The following is a 5,501-nucleotide window of genomic DNA, read 5'->3' as shown; positions in this document are numbered from 1 at the left end:
CCCGTCAGCACTCATGCAGACTGGATTTGTAACTGAGGCCGCCAGATCGGGTTGTGGAGGCAGGATACACATTTGTGTTTTAGAACAATATAATGACATCTGTGAATGTGAAATCTGTGATCCAGGGAGGGCCCACAAACATGTCTTTGTACTTGTTAGATAGAATCAGGTACTTTTTGTACCAAAGACAAATGGAATGGTTCATCTAAATCAGTGGTTCTGAAACTTTCAGGGGTCGGGGACCCTCTACAGGGGAAAACAATTTCCAAAACCCTCATAATCACTGATTCAACATACGATTACTACCATTTGTGCCTTGAAACTAAAACTTTTAATGTAACTACTATGTTAATGATTAACTTGCTTTATTATCCCTGTAGGGAAATTCAGTCTGCACATTTTACCCATAATGCGCACACACACACACACACACACACACGCACACACACACACACACACACACACACTAGGGCTGCATGATATTGGAAAAATAACTGACATTGTGATTTTTTTTAACCCTGTGATATATTTTGCGATATGAAAAAATACTCAGGAGGATATAATCGCAGTGTGGTGCCGGCGTAAATAGTCAAACCAATTAGTTGTGTTTCCTCTTGTTGTGGCGACAGGTGCAAGACACTGTCAACACAGAAGACGTGCTTCAGTATCATCCTTCTTGTAGCTGAAATAATTCCAGATAACTGACATTGCTTTTCTTTTTGGCACCAAGTCTTCGTTTTCAATGATTTTCTCTTGTTCGTTGCTCATTTTTCAATGTTGTTACCAAAGACTCACTCCATGTGCAGGGGCGTGGTCTGCTTCAGCAAACGGCTGAAGAATGTTTGTGATTGGTGGATCGCTGTGTGTCGCTGTGTGTCAGATACTCAGGTTGAAATTAGATGAGAACACATTGAGTTTATTTGCATGCTACATTGCAAGACCTGCAGTGTGACTATTGCGCACACGTACATTGCGATGACGATGCTCAAACGGTATATTGTGCAGCTCTAACACACACACTTACACACACACACACTGTACCTAGTATTAGCATTAGCATATAGCACACATTAGTAGCAGCTGTCATTGCAGGTGCTCAGGGACCAGTACTGTTGTCAGGAGCACTGACAGGAGAATTAACCTAGAGTATATAAACCTGCACACCTGAGGGAACAGGTGAACTCAACACAGAAAGACTCCGGTCTGACTGATGATTGAACCCAGAACCTTCTTGCTGTAGGTACTAACGTCTGCGCCACCGCGTCATCCCGGTTGTATCAGATAGTAGAGACATGAACTGAATGGGTAACGACAGGAAATGACAAGATCAGATGAAACCAGGGTTCCCATGTGTCCTGGAAAACCTGGAAAATGATTGACCAATTTTCCAGTCATGGAAAACGTGTGGAAAATGAGAAAAAAAGGTCAAATGTCCTGGAAATGGTGAAGTTATCTTGGAAAATTATTTATCCTCCTCCTGCCTTGTGACCTTGTGTGCCTAAACTGAGATGAAACAAAGGAAATTGTTTTTCAGTGATTTATTGAAAATATACAAATATTTTTAGAGGAAGTGCAGGAGAGAAAGTAAGAGAGAAGAGAAAGATGAGTTGGGAATTGTCCAGTTGAACATTGTAACTCCAGTTTGTCAGGCTAATGAAGTGCTACGCTGTAATCTGTGGGTGTGTTTGATAGGGCTGGGCGATAAAATGATAACAATACATATCGCGATGTAACTTTTCCTCAATCAAAATATGAGACATGCTCGACACAATTTTGATTAAATTCATTCGTCCATGTTTTGACAGACATTAGAACAGCCAGTCATAATTCAGTAGCACCGTACTGAACCAATAATGCTACAGCCAAGACACACACAGCACAGGCGTAAGAACAGCCGCAGCACACACGGTAATGTTTGGGCTGCTGCGGGAGATTATGAGTGTTCCCTCAGGAGAAAATTTGACCGAGAACTGGGGCGACCAGGTTACTGAAAAGTAGGATGCTAACAGTTTCGGTTCTGGCCTTTCAATACAATACGGAGATACATGTGGACTATGTGAAGAACGAAAACACTCACCGCGATAAAGTTGGCAAGAGATTCACTGATTCACACTTTGCGGCTCAATAGATCGTCGGTCAATAATCATTAAGAGTCAAATGACAGCTCTATGCAGCTTTGGTTTCAGAGAGAGGAAACTTCAACCCCGTTTTCATCCAAACAGTTAGTCCTTAATGATCAGTAGACGGCATTGCCTCGAATGTGGAGCCAGTTAGCGCTAGAATACATAGTCTAAAGCTCATTCGCTATGATGATTGGTGCAAAGCTCTGGACACAATAGAATATAGGTTATAACAGTGTTATAATTGTATTAGTGTCATTATTTAGAACAGTTGAATAGTCTGTGTCATGTATTAATTTGACATGAGATTCAGTTACAGCCTGTAGAAATGTTATTTTTCACCTTTAAAGGGGTCATATTGTGCTAAACTCACTTTTATTTGTCTTTGATGCGTTTATTTGTAGTTCATAAAGTTTGAATTTGAACCCTCCAGGTGCTGCAAAGCTATCTTCATATTCATTTTGGCAAAAATCGAGTGGATTTCTACAACCTGTTTTAATTCCTTCTCAATTTGTTACGTCTAAAACTAGTTAGGTTACAACATTTGCTCATATAAGGTTAAGACTTCAGACAAAACATTTATCAGAGTACACCATAATTGTTTGTCAGCAGCAGCGGTTGTAGTAAAAACTGAAAATATGTCCAAACTTGGAGCCGATTACCTAAAATGTTCATTTGTTGGTTGAACGGGACAGAGCAGCACAGCCAACAACCTGGAGGGAGGGGGGGTCATTTGCATTTAAAGGGCCAGCGCTCAAAACGACCTTTCTGGTGTCATTACTCCGAAATAGGGTTGAAAATGGACCTGTGGAGTTGAATTAATGAAGAATTCAGACCCAAGCAGAGCATTTACAGTTTATGTAGACCAGGGGTGTCAAACTCATTTTAGTTCAGGGGCCACATTCAGCTCAATATGATCTCAAGTGGGCCAAACCAGTAAAATAACAGTGGAAAAAAGTTTTAAAAATTATTAAATTAAATTTTGATAATGTTAACATCTTCAAAAATCGGAATACACAAACAACTGGAAACGTCTTAAGAAAAAAAAGTCCAGTTTTAACAATGTATAATTATTATTAGATTTTTTTTTGCTTCATTCAAGATTTTTTTTTTGATTGCTTAATTCAAGATTTTGTTTTTTTTGCTTAATTCAAGATTTTTTTTCTTAATTCAAGATTTTTTATGGTTAATTCAAGATTTTTTTTTTTGCTTAATTCAAGATTTTTTTTCTTAATTCAAGTTTTGTTTTTTTTGTTTTTTTTTTTGTTTTTTTTCTTAATTCAAGATTTTGTTTTTAACATCTACAAAAATTTGAATAACACGAACAACTGGAAACATCTAAAGAAAAAAAAGTCCAGTTTTAACAATATTATGCCTCAGATTATCAGTTTATCATTTACCCATGTGCTTTACAACTTACATTACAATTATAAATGCATGAAGCATTTAATAACAGGCCAAATATTGGTAAAATTGCATTTACTTATCTTAAGACGTTTTAGGTTTTTCACATTTTTTGTAAAGTAACAGTTTTTAATATAAACATTTTCATGTAATTTTACTTTTTTTTTTTTTTAACACTAAAACAAAGATAAAATTTGCTGCTTTCATTATTTATAGGTTTAATATGATTGTATTTTACTGGTTCTGACCCATTTGAGATCTAAATGGTTTGTATGTGGAATCTGAATTAAAATTATTTTGACATCCTCGATTGTTAATATCTTCAGTGTAATTTTTGTATTTCACAAATCCATCCCACGGGCCAGATTGGATCCTTTGGCGGGCCAGATTTGGCCCCCGGGCCGCATGTTTGACACCTGTGATATAGACCATAGAGAAATGTTTTAAAATGTATAATTCCACTTAAAAAAGCAAAATATCACTCCTTTAACTCGAAAATTACATCATGGACCCCAGGCGTCCTCAGACCCCTCTTTGAGAACCACTGATCTAAATAATTGAATATCAAAACCAACATGTAAACAGTGTTTTAGTTTTTATGTAGACAGACCTGCTTGGTTTTTATGTTATAAATATGAAGTTAAGTGTAGCATTTGTTTAGTTTCCTGTTCGGCTTTTTCATGCGGCTCGTATCCGATGAGATCAATCTGACTCATTCAGTGCGATTTGGGGCATGTTATATGTCGCTGTTATTTGATGTATGTGATTCACAGTTTTTTCTTCTTCTCAATTCAGTGAGCAACAGAGAGCAGCGGCGATAAGTGCTGCTACAGAGTGAATGAGGAGAGATCTGTGTGTTTTAGTCATGTCCTGCTTTTACAACCTGTATGATGATTTTATTGGCTGGAGGATACACTCACTGCCAAACAAACAAGATGAAAACAAGAAAATACAGACAAAAATGAATGTCTCCTCAGGCAAATACACCACCACACACTTCTACTGCGTCATAAGTGATGATTAAGAGGGGTTATTCTTATGTTAGTTTATACAGTGTTTTTTTTAGGATATTACATATTTTACCTTTAGTCCTAAATACATTCTATTCACCAGGAACCACAGTGGGACTTTCCTTGACTTGATCTTGACCGTTAAAGGTTCAGTGTGTCAGATTTAGGGGGATTTAACTGCAGAAGTAGAAGATAATATCCCAAATTATATAGTCATTCATTCATTTTCTGAACCCGCTTTATCCTAAATTATATAGTCTTTCTTTTATAATCATGTGAAAATAAGTGTTGTTCTGCTTGTGTGACCTCAGACTGAGCCATTTCTATCTACAGAGGGGGTTTTAACGTGTCCACACGAGCTTTTCCTTGTGTTTTTCATCTTCTGCATGACTGCCTGGTAACAACAAACTCCAGCACAGTCTTTCATACCACCTTCATCAGGCGTTTCTAATGAAACCTTTAAGGTCAATCCAATCCCAGACTCCAGTCTAATCACTAAAACCTCACAAACTTTATTCACATCGGTTGGTTTGATGAGTTTGAGAGGCTACAAGGGCTAAAAAGGATGCAAATAGAAACTGGATTGTTAAAATGTAATATGTAGTAATAATAATAATAATAATAATAATAATAATAATAATAATAATAATTAGGGATGCACCGATACCACTTTTTTCCAGACCGAGTACAAGTACTTACATTTGAGTACTTGCCGATACCGAGTACTGATACAAGTACTTAATAATCCCATTCCAGTCCTTAGTTCCTTTTGTAAATGTGCTTTATTGTCATTGTCATTAGTCTGACTGGAACAAATTGCTGCTACTGACATTTAATGTCTTGGAATGAGCGTTTCTTAATTAATCCACCAGGGGGCGCCGCTCTTAATTAGCCATACTGGACAAATACCATGAAGAAAAGTAAAGTTTTTTGAGAAGAAAGTCAGTAGTAATAAACATGGAGACGA

This window comes from Sphaeramia orbicularis, chromosome 1 (assembly GCF_902148855.1).
Source record: "Sphaeramia orbicularis chromosome 1, fSphaOr1.1, whole genome shotgun sequence".
Classification (NCBI taxonomy): domain Eukaryota; kingdom Metazoa; phylum Chordata; class Actinopteri; order Kurtiformes; family Apogonidae; genus Sphaeramia; species Sphaeramia orbicularis.
This window is presented reverse-complemented; position numbering follows the sequence as displayed.